Source organism: Lactuca sativa, chromosome 3, assembly GCF_002870075.4.
Source record: "Lactuca sativa cultivar Salinas chromosome 3, Lsat_Salinas_v11, whole genome shotgun sequence".
NCBI classification, from domain to species: Eukaryota; Viridiplantae; Streptophyta; class Magnoliopsida; order Asterales; family Asteraceae; genus Lactuca; species Lactuca sativa.
Window position 1 is genome coordinate 204,449,584 of NC_056625.2, and position 12,007 is coordinate 204,461,590.

General features: G+C 41.0%; 1 non-coding gene across 1 annotated transcript; it reads left to right on the top strand.

Annotated features, from left to right (window-relative positions):
* The first annotated feature begins 1,388 nt into the window (after positions 1 to 1,388).
* On the top strand, positions 1,389 to 1,462 carry TRNAM-CAU (transfer RNA methionine (anticodon CAU)). The gene has a single exon. It is a non-coding gene; the product is annotated as a tRNA-Met (tRNA).
* Positions 1,463 to 12,007: the final 10,545 nt, after the last annotated feature.

Genomic DNA, 12,007 nt, shown 5'->3' on the forward strand with positions numbered 1-12,007 from the left:
TGGTGTTTTTCAGTATGGAGATTCCGAGGCATGATGAGAGTGGATTCGGATCAGGATCGGGAGCTGGAGAGGGAGTTCCGGGCGGATCGGTGCCGCCCGAGGTTATCGGTCAGATGAGCACGAGCGAGTTGGATGCGAGGATTCGTGAGATCCTGCGTGATGAGATTGCTGAGTTGTTCCGGGCTGAGTTGCCGGAGTTTTTTGGGTCGATCAAGACCGCCATGTTTGAATATTTTGATGAGAGCTATGCGGATCTCGCAGAGACGGTTGCCACGGCGGCTACAGCGGCTGTAGCGGCAGTAGGGGGAGGAGCTGGTCGGGGTTTTCAGCATCGGGACTTCGCTAATACGAAGCGGATGGGTTACTTTTTATTGGCATTGGAAGCACATTACATTATGGCAGGGTAGTGTTTCGCAGTTTAATGAATCTTCCACTTATTTGATGGGCAGGTTAAGACATTATTTATGGTTAAACTCTTCACAACTTATTAATGGATATAACCCTTTTGGTATGAATAGTTTATCAGTCTGGGCATGGATGTTTTTATTTGGACATCTGGTTTGGGCTACTGGATTTATGTTTTTAATTTCCTGGCGTGGATATTGGCAGGAATTGATTGAAACTTTAGCATGGGCTCATGAACGCACACCTTTGGCCAATTTGATTCGTTGGAGAGATAAACCGGTGGCACTTTCCATTGTACAAGCAAGATTGGTTGGATTAGCCCACTTTTCTGTAGGTTATATATTTACTTATGCAGCTTTCTTGATTGCCTCTACATCAGGGAAATTTGGTTAATTTTGTTAATTGAATGTTTTGTATCCGCGATAATCTCATTTCTTTCGATGAAGAAGAGATCCACCTTCTTATTTTATATTTCTACATCTAGGATCCGACTTGTATCATGGATACTAATAGGAACTTAATGAGTATGGCAAAAAAAAGTTTGATTCAGAGGGAAAAGAAGAGGCAAAAATTGGGACAGAAATATCATTTGATTCGTCGATCCTCAAAAAAAGAAATAAGCAAAGTTCGATCGTTGAGTGACAAATGGGAAATTTATGGAAAGTTACAATCCCCATCGCGGAATAGCGCGCCTACACGCCTTCATCGACGTTGTTTTTCAATTGGAAGGCCAAGAGCTAACTATCGAGACTTTGGACTATCCGGACACATACTTCGTGAAATGGTTCATGCATGTTTGTTGCCAGGGGCGACAAGATCGAGTTGGTAAGGATTAAAATATCTCTTTATTTCATTTCTATGATCGATGATCATAGACGGCCTCTTTACCATTCTGTATAAATAGGCTATTCTATTTGTACAGATATGGTAGAGGGGCGCATTCAATCCTTGCTTGTCTATTAGTTTTCAGTTCTTCTCTTCGGCGCGGGGTAGAGCAGTTTGGTAGCTCGCAAGGCTCATAACCTTGAGGTCACGGGTTCAAATCCTGTCTCCGCAATACTTTTTGTCAAAAAAATTGTATGTTTTACTCTGGTAACTAGTAATTAGTTAACACTTTTTGTTTTGGGGTAGAAGGCAAAAAGGGGAAGGATAGAATCACTACACTATCACTACACTATGAAGGCTAACTATACCTTTCGCATTTTACATTTTATGATATTAGATATTATTAGATATTAAATAAATGACTTCATTTTGGGCGGATAGCGGGAATCGAACCCGCGTCTTCTCCTTGGCAAAGAGAAATTTTAACATTCGACTATATCCGCTTTTTGTTTCGTTCTTGATACACAATATGTCCATAATACACAATATGTCCACACATATATGATATATATGTCTGGAGCATATTTGTGCCCACTTTCGATGGAGTTCAGGACCCGATCGTCGCTATGAGATGGTTATCAGATGTGGAGGGGTGTTTCTTCACGTGTTTATGCCCTGCTGATCAGAGGGTGAGGTGTGCTTTGAACCTGTTGAGGCTCGGGGCGAAGGATTGGTGGAGATTGACCATGGGGTCATATTCAGATGCGCAGAGGGCTGCAGAATCATGGGATCAGTTCCGAGAGATGTTCATCACTCGTTACGTTCCGCAGGTTGAGAGGGAGAGATTGGCTCAAGAGTTCCTTGAGCTGAAGCAGGATTCGGAGTCGGTGACTGAGATCACCAGAATGTTCACTGAGAGGGCGATGTTTTGCCCAGAGTTCGCTTCTGAGCAGGCTCAGATGTCTCGATATCTGAGCTTGCTTAAGAGGGACATCAGGCAGTTTATGTATGTATAGAGGTGCGGGACATTGTTGGAGTTGTAGGAGGCCGCCAGGCGGCGTGAGTTAGAGATTGAGTTGCAGTTGCGTGAGCTGAGGCAGGCTCCGGTGCAGTCGCAGCCGGCGCCGAAACGGTCCAAGACCGTTGATATTAGAGTGGGGGATCTGAGCAGCCACACTTGTGGAAAGTGTGGGAGGGGTCACACCGGGGTTTGTAGGTCTGGTGGTGCATGCCACAAGTGCGGAAAGGAGGGGCACTATGCGAGGGATTGTCGGCAGTCAGCGCTAGTTTGGGATTTGAGGATTTGCTATCATTTTCATCAGGTTGGGCATTTGAGGGTCAACTGTTCACAGCTTGTTGCAGGACAGGTGCAGGCTCCAGCACTGGCCACTTTGAGGATCACAGGTGGAGGTCAGGGTTGAGCAGAGCCCCCAAGGGCTCAGGGTCGTGCTTTTCAGCTTGTAGCAGAGGAGGTCAGGGCAGTGTCGGATGCAGCTGCGGGTATGTTTCTTTCTTGATGTCTTGTTATCTTGTGATTATTGTGGTGTATTGTTTTGTGCTGGTATCTTTGTGTGGTTTTCGATGTGGTATTCGTCATTTTGCGGGTTGTGGTTTTGGTTATGGGTTATTGTTTTGGGAATTCCGTTGGTTATCATTCTTGAGGGTTATTAGTGGCAACCAGGCATTGGGTTTCAGGTCGGGTAGCATCTGCTTTTTGAGGAGTGGTTAGATGCAGATTGAGTTCCTTCGAGCAGGTTGATCGGTGTTGATGTGAGATCTCGTTGAGGTTGTTTATGCTTGTGGGAAGCAGTCCGCGTATAAGTGTTTTCTTTATGGAAGAGTTGTTCTGGGAGGTCGGTGATGGCGACCGGTGGTTGATAGTTAGTGCCCAAGTGGGGGAGAATCGGAGAATTCTCCAGGAGATCGATGAGTATTTGAGAGTGCTTAGCTGTTGGGATTCAACAAGTGTTCTGTCAGCCCCGAGTATAGGCTGATAGGAGTAAGTGTCGGGCATGCGGGACAGGATTCAGACCTAGGGCATTTGATTGTGGAGGGCCTGGGAGCAGGCCGGGATCGAGTATGTATGATGGAGTTAGAGTTCGGAACCCCTAGAGGGTTAGAACGGTATGTATGGGAGGATTTCCGGAGGGGGGATAGCGCAGAATGTTGAATGCTAGCTGAGCGGTCCGGATAGACTGAAGGCCGGTAGGCGTACCAGGCAGGCCGAAGGCTCGGAGAACGGTCCAGCCAAACTGAAGGCACTGAGAGCGGTCCAGATTGGCTGAAGGTTCTAAGAGTGGTCCAGTCATGCTGAAGACTCTGCAGATATTGTTTGATTAGTTTGAGGATATGGGTTGTGTATGTTGCAGTGTGATTGCATTAGAAGGTCTGGCCCCGGGTAGTGATCTTGATTAGTGGAGATAGTGCAGGGGCTTGAGAGTCCCTGCGATGAGAGTCAGAGTATATGTGTTGGATGGATAGCGGATACACTAAAAAGGGTGGTGTAGCGTTGGGCGAGCACCGTGGCATTTGTTGGAGTGGCAATATGGCCAAGTGAATGCCTTGGAAAAGGAAGTGAGAGAGGTGTGTAACTCCGAGAGGGAGTGCAAGTTCACGGAAGTGAAAGCGGCAGAGTAGTGTTATGATTAGAGTAATTCGAGTATGGTTTTTGAGGAGCGTGTTTGCGGCAGTGGAGTAGAAGCTCATCCGGTTTGGGATGTCTGCTGAGGTTGCGGAGGAATTCCGTAGATGTAGAGCCACGAGATTCGGGAGGGATGCAGGGATAGAGTCTTGGGCTCTCAGTGTGATTCTGATCAGGGTATTGGATATGTATTAGTGGTTCATCATGGGGGATGTTGGAGGATATCATCAGTGTATCGGGTTTTCCCAACCTGAGGGTACAGAAGCAAGTTCAATATGTGTATGTGATTGCAAGAGGAGAACTCGTGGGAGTTGCTCGGAGATTGAGAACGGGTCTTTCCGTCATCACGAAATGGTTAAAGTGGGGTTCGGATCGGGGATCCAATGGTTCATGGCTTTCTAGCTCTTATGGGCCGAGTGATTGTTGAGATTTGGGACAGTGATGCGTCATGGGTAATTCTCGGTGGTTAAGTGTGATTATCAGAGGGTAAAGCCGGTGCCCGGCTCGAGATGGTGGTCTGGACACCGTAAGGAAAGAGAAAGTGTGTTGAGTTTCGATGGGTATGCTTTGAGGGACTTGGCCCGGTTAAGGCCTGGTGGCGCGTTGTGGGAATATCTTTGGGTTTGAATTGCTGTAGGCTTCGAGGGCGAAGCCTAATTTAAGTGGGGGAGAATTGTAACATCCGAAATATCAAGAGTAGAGTGGAAGGGCTAAAAGAGTAATTTGGGAAAGAGTGACTCGACGAGACCATGGATGGACTCGGCGAGTAGGTCGCGACTAGGTAGCGTGTTAAGTGGCCGACTCAACGAGTCAGTAAGATGGACTCGGCGAGTAGGCGTTGAGTGGAGAAAACCCTTATTCTCGGGGATTGAGCCCTATATAAAGAACATAACAGCCCTCTCTCAGCCTCTTTATTCATCCTCAAGTCCAGAAACCCTTAGCCTTCGTGTGTGAGTGATCATATCTCATTTGGGAGCTTGAAGGAGGTGTTTGTTGAAGGAATTTTTGGGAGTTTGAAGGCTTGGAGCAAGTGGCTTTGCTTGGATTCGAGTTTCATTGCAGTTGGGGCGTTCCTTGGAGGTAATATCTCGTTCTTGGGCTGTTGTTATGTTGTTTCTTCATTTTGGGGTTTGTGGGGAGCTTGTCTTTGGATGTAATTGGAGTCTAGGGGTTAGATCTGAGGTTGCTACCTCAGATCTAGAATGGAGAAGAGTTGGAATGCATGAAAGTCCCTGTGTTGAGTGTTGGATGAAGCTATCATGTCCCAAACGTTAGCCCTAATGTGCAAAATGCATATGTCTCTTTGGATTCACGTAAAGTTTGCCACTTTACGTGATGGATGAGTTATAGGAGGCTAGATCTATGTTTTGGAGCAATTGCATGGCCTGGAATGCTTCTGAATGGATTCAGACCGGTGGTACTCTGCGAGTCACATGGGTGTATTCGACGAGTTGCTTGAAGACGAGCTGGAACTCGACGAGTTGGAAGAACAACTCGGCAAGTTGGATGAAGATGGCCTGGAACTCGGCGAGTTGTATGAACAACTTGGCGAGTAGGTTGAAGATAGCCTTAGACTCGACGAGTCTTGTCGAAGAGTCCCAATATTTTCTGGTCGAGTCGAGAATCGGTGAGTCAAGGGATGACTCGGTGAGTTGTGTGCGAGTGGACTCAGAGTTGTTGAACTCGACGAGTCTTGGGGTGACTCGGCGAGTTAGGTCGCGGATTGAGGGAAGTTCTGAGTATGGGGACTCGGCGAGTCATCGGGTTGACTCGACGAGTAGAGTCAGTCAGGGGTTGACTTTGACCTTGTCTTTTACAAAGGGTTGACCAGTGGTTTCCAGGGGCATTGTGGTAATTGTTGATTATTGTTTTGAGTTCAGTGCATTGGTGGTTGTCCAGTGGTGGAGATCGTATCAGTGATCGGAGCAGCTTGGGTTATTTGTTCAGTCGGCAGTTTCGAGGTGAGTTATCCTCACTATATCAACAAGGTCTAAGGCACCAAGGACGGCCCTTATCGGATTGAGATCCGGGTAGTTGTTATTACGTTACTGCTTTGATATGTTTACATCCTGTGAGTTAGGATGTTATATGTTAGAGACCTGATTGAGATTCGGTATCCTGAGAGTTAGGGAGATGCTGTATTAGTGACCTGTTAGGTCGGTATCCTGGTTAGGATGGTGGTATGATCTGTTTGATCTGCTTGTTGACTGTGAATTGCTATATGATTGTATGTATATGTGCACATGGTTGTTTGGACTGGAGTTGCGTAGAGGCGGGTCCTACTGTGTGCTGTAGGCCAAGATACCCAGGGCGGACCGGTTGTCCCGAAGGCCCAGCGAGCGGTCCGGATAGGCTATAGGCCCCGAAAGGGCAGACCAGACGTGCCGAAGGCTCGGAGAGTGGACCAGATAGACTGAAGGCCCGGTGCGGGCGGACCAGTCATACTGTAGACTCAGAGAGTGGCCCAGGTGGACTGAAGGCCCGGGAGCGGGTGGACCAATCACACTGTATACTCGATGTATGTGGATAGACTCAGAGGGTGGACCAGGTGGACTGTTGGCCGGTGCGGCGGACTAGTCACACAGTAGACCCGAAGTGCATGGCTGTTCTGTGATCGGATATGTTATGGCATGTTATGCATGTGTGGTATTTGTGGTTGGTATTTTGGGGATATCTCACTAAGCTTTCGGGCTTACAGTTGTGGTTTCATGTTTTTCAGGTTCTTCAGGAGACTGTGGCAAGGCGAAGGCGTGATCGTACCGCTCCTCATGATTTCATAGCAATGTGATTCTGGGAACACGTTAAATGTTTTGTATTGAAAACCTTTTTGTAAGAATTTAATGGAATCGAGATGTTTTTTGAAAAATTAAAATTGGTTGTATTTTTCGGTCGTTACATACAAATTAAGGTATCTTTTCTTTCTTCTCCCATCCCATTTTTTTATAATCTTTTATCAATCTCGATTTTACTTATACAACAGAAACAAGCAGAAGAACGATACGGTGCCTTTTTCTCGTCTCTTCCCTTCTGTGGGTTCTCCTTGTCGACAGTGTCGTTTCTCTCGATGTTGCCATCCTACTTACTTCTGCACGCCTCCATCATGTAGTAAGATATTTTTCTGGTTGCTTATGGTCGTCTTGACCTCATGCCGATTCTGGAGACTTCAAAATTAATGGAGTGTATTTCATTTGCGTAGTAGGCATATTCCAAAGGTAATTCTTCTTTTTTCAACCACAGTTACCTATTTCATGTACAATTGGTCCTTCTTTTTGGACGATTTTTGTGCCCTTCTACCCTTTCTCAAATCTTTTCATGGAATTATTGATATTTTATGATATAAGTACCTGATTATTTTTATGCACACCAGGTGTTTGACTAAATGTTTGAACCAAAATATATATTATTATAATCATTAAGTTAGTTAAATCTTGGAATCCATTGCACACCCAATCTTTCTCTACATGTTACTAGTAAAGTAGAGAGTAAACTAAAGATATGTCCTTCCTTCTTTTCAAGACCATGGTGGTGTTTCACACAAGGTCAAGCCACTGGAAGCACCAACTGCTTTCCAAGATGTAAAAGTTGTTGGATTGGGTGATGTTGTTGAAGGGAGAATCAATGTCATTGCAAATAATGGACAGGTTTGATACCTACTCACATACATATATGTTCTCACTTGTTAAACTCCTTTCTGTTGTTAACATTACAATTTTTTTCCATTTTTTTATTACAAATGCTCTGATGTACATTTCGTAGATACCCTTCATCATCATTGGCAAATGCTTGCCTCACAGCAATGGTCGAGGGACTTGAAGCTAATTTATATAATCATTTTGTGGTTCTTCTTTGGGGCAATGGTAATTCAGCTTATCTATATAAGGTGGATTCGCTAGTTGATACCGAATGGGAGTCTTTCCGTGCTATCCTATTAGACATTTTTGGGAGAGATAGGAAAAATCCTTAAATAAATTCAGGTTCATCATGGGACTTTCTTGTCAACAGCAGCTTTCACGAGAAATATTCTAAATCTCATTTCAAGAGTGGATTTTCTCGTAGAATATCACTTCAAAGTGATCAATCATGTATTGCTTCTCAACACCTGGATACTTCCCACACAGTTGAATCTTTATTAGAGACTATTGATTTACTACATGCAGTGTATGCAAGTTTGAAATTAATCATCTTCGTAAAAGGTACCCTTTTCATTTTCTTTGTATTATTTCCTCTCTTCCACTTGATGCATGGAAGTTATCTGGTATATCCATGCTATTTCAGGGATCTAGGGCTTCTTGTTGCTCTGTTATTGAAAGCTGCTCAGAAGTTTCTAAAAGATGGTGACAAGGTTTTTTTAATAATTCATTTGATCTCTCTGTGTGTTATTGTGTGTGTTTGTTAATTGAAATATGATGATTTTTATCATGTACTTTTTGGTAATTTGACAGGTGAAACTAATAGTGAACTTGAAGGGACGTGAAAGCGAGTTAAAAAATAATGCAATTGATCTAATTAGATGTTTCCCTGATGATGTAGGGGAGGTATGTGTATGTGATATGACAAGGGCGTTTACGTCTTTTTGCACAATGTTGTATTTTGAAAAATATAAGAATACTGTAATGTGCAACTAGCGATAGAGGAGAGCAAGAATTTCAGGGACAGGAACATGACATTGGTGTTGGTTCCAAACAAAGTTGTTCAACAACAAAAAGAAACTATATACAGTCAGTGTTAGTAAGGTCGAAGCACTCTTTGAGCTATTCATGAGCATAAGCAGTTATGTAGTTGATGACGGACTAATTAGCAAGGTTCTTTAATTAATTATGTAGATAAATACTAATTGAATATGTATCTCAATATCACATGTTTAATTAATTATATAATATAAATGCATGAAGAATTCCTACTAGCTTCGTTCAAGAACAGAAGGAAAAAGAATCTGTTTGCAAATAGGGTATGTTGTACTTCTTAATTTACTAAATTGAGTAATTTATACAAATAATTTCGTTAAATAAGATGAACCCATTATAAGTAAAATTAATTTGTCATGGCAATTGCACATGGTATTATATATATTAAGGTTTAAATTAAAAGTTGCATATATGTATTATGTGTGTAGATTTTTAGTCTTTTTGACGTTAAGCATAAGGGAGTCGTCGATTTTGGTGACTTTGTTAGATCACTTGACGTGTTCCACCCTAAAGCTCCACTAGAAGACAAAATCAATTGTAAGTCCAATTACAATTCTCCAAAACAACAACTAATTAATCTATATATATATATATATATATATATATATATATATATATATATATATATATATATATATATATATATATATGTCAGCTTGTTCATATATATAAAGGATTAAAATTCAACTCATTCAAGGAACAGAAGAATGGAACAAGAAGTATTATGGTGAATTAGTTAACTATAATGGAAGTGATTTCAATGGTTCTATGCTATTTATTGGGGATGCTTTTGCTCATATTTGTAGGCGTGGGTCTGCAGGTATGCTTATGATATCACAAAGACAACAACTTTGATTAATTTGCATTGATATTTTGAAAAAAAATAATAATAAAACAAGAAATCCTTATCTCATGCAGATGTGCTAATAAGTGAAGTGATCCCACGAATTGTTACTCAAGTTCAAAGCCTTTTACAGCTGAAGACTGATTTGTCCATTGTGGAAGTTTTTAAATCAAAACCTGGTCTACAGTTTTAGTCAAAGATAATGGAGGCAATTAAAGATTCATATGCTGTAGAAAGAATATCTGAGTAGATTTTGCAAAAACTAGCAACTCAAAACATAAATGATGTTGATGGTTACTGGATTCTTTGGTTATTGTTTCACTAGATTTTTGAACTCCAAACATCCATCAGGTCCATGTTTACAAAGAGATTTTTACTCTGGAAAGTGTTCCCTGTTTGTTGTCTCAGATGGATCCTTCAGTTTTTTGTTCTTGAATCCCCTCCTGATACCACAGTCAAGGGCAAAACTGGAAATCATCACAATCTATTGGATGCCACTCAACGTGTTCTTGCAGTATGGTCAAAGCGAGAGTTTGTACAGTCAGCACCAGTAGAGCAACAAGCATGTAGCTTTTTTTTTCTTTAGAAAAAAATTCAATTTTTTCTATTTTACACATACACCCCCTGTGATTCCTTAATTTGAGATTCAGATTTAACAGCAGCAATTGGGCTTTCCTTAGAAAAGCTAACAAAAGAGGATTTAGATGGTACTAAGGATGTAATGAACTTGATTCTTCAAGGGGTTAGCTGTAAATATCTTTCCCTCTACTGTAATTAATAATTATGGTTTTCTTTTAATCCCTTATTTATTTCATCTTTTTTTAATAATGCCAGGTAGGCTGGAAAGCCCTTCTAATTTTTGTACGCAAGATGGCTAGCAGTGTCGCTTTAGTCTGTTAATATTTGGTTGGGCGTGTTGCTTTTGTGTTTCCCTTTTCTATTATTTCCAATTACATGTACAGAAGCCGGGGTGAGTCATCAAAAATCTCAACACAACACCAGATGAACACACCCACACAAATTAACCAATCTATGTCTTTTCTATTTTAAAATTTCATTTATCTAACCACAATTTAATAATTTAATTAGTTGGTAATTTGGTGGGCTGGTCTAACCAGGATTTATCTCTATTGCATTTGCATTCAAAGAAGTCTTTTTATTTAAACCATTTATTTTAAATTTGTCATTTTTAATCAATTAATTAAAAATCAAGGTCTTTTAATTGTTTTTTGATCTAAATGAAGAAGATATAGAGAATTGGTGCTGATTTGATGCTATTTAAAGACGATTAGATCATTCAAATAGATTTTGGACATATTTGCCCATGTTGCTGGTGGAAACTAGCTTGTTGTGCAGATAGCCAACGATTTTAAGGATCGTGTATGCAAATTCGGGAACTTCAATACTCCCACTTGCTTATAAGGTACTTCTAACGTTTGTTGATTGTGTGATTAATAAAACTTATTTTGTTTCTTCTAATGCTTCAAGCCCTTACTTGCCATCAATGCTCGGTGGACAGCCGTCCATGACACCAAGTTTAACACAAAAGCATATGATATGAATTTACCTTCTGTTCAAGCTTAACCTTCTTTCCTTCCCCAGGAATATCCTGTAAAGTGTGAATCATTACACATACAACATCCGAACACTTCATGTTCAAGTTGCAAGAAACAAAGAAATCGAAGCATCACTTTTGGTTTAATTCAGATTCTTGGACAAAAAGAGTCCTAGGGGTATTTTTGGAATATTTAGTTTTTCTAACTTTTATGCGGAGTCCTAGGGGCTACAAAAGGTGCTGGTGTTAGTGATGAATGACAAGGTTCAGATTCAAAAAGTGTTGTAGAGCTAACAAATGGTTCTTCAGGTATGCAATACTCTAGGCATAATTACAATATAAAACTATAAAAAATTTTATTTTTTGATATATATTTTTTGTTTTGTTTTGTAGAGGATACTAAAGAGCAAATCTTGCAAAGGATATTTTTTGTTTTGTTTTGCAGAGGATACTCCTCACATTTTCCTAAATTACCCCTTCCTCTACAATGTTTTTTTGTTTTTCTGTATTTTGGGCATCAGGTAAAGTTGATGGAAGAAAGGAATATGAAGCCACTTGATTCAAATCTTGCAGCGTTATCAGCAAGATGCAGTAAAGACATGGAGTTGAATTTGGCTAAGTCATTCTTGAGTGAGATGGGCTAATGTACAACTGCTTATCCATATAATCAGCTGCTTGGAGCATTAGTCTTAAAGAATTATGAAAGGCAAGATGCAACTTTACTTAGTTGGAATTTGATGTATGGAGTAGATTAAATGCAAATTTAGATATTATAAGAAATAGAATTGTATGACATTAAATTTTATGCAATGGATTGTAATTTTTGTATATGATATTTTATTGCTATTATGAGTCGTTAAATGCAAAGTTAATTTAAAAATTAATAAATATATAAATATATTTTTTAGAACACTTAAAATTATGATACGCAAAAATGTGTGTCATCTTCATTTATTACATGGCCTTTCTTGACAGAGGCTTTCTTGATACACATTGCGTGTCATAAACATGCACGTCGTAAAGTTACGACATGCGAATGCGTGTCGTCTTCT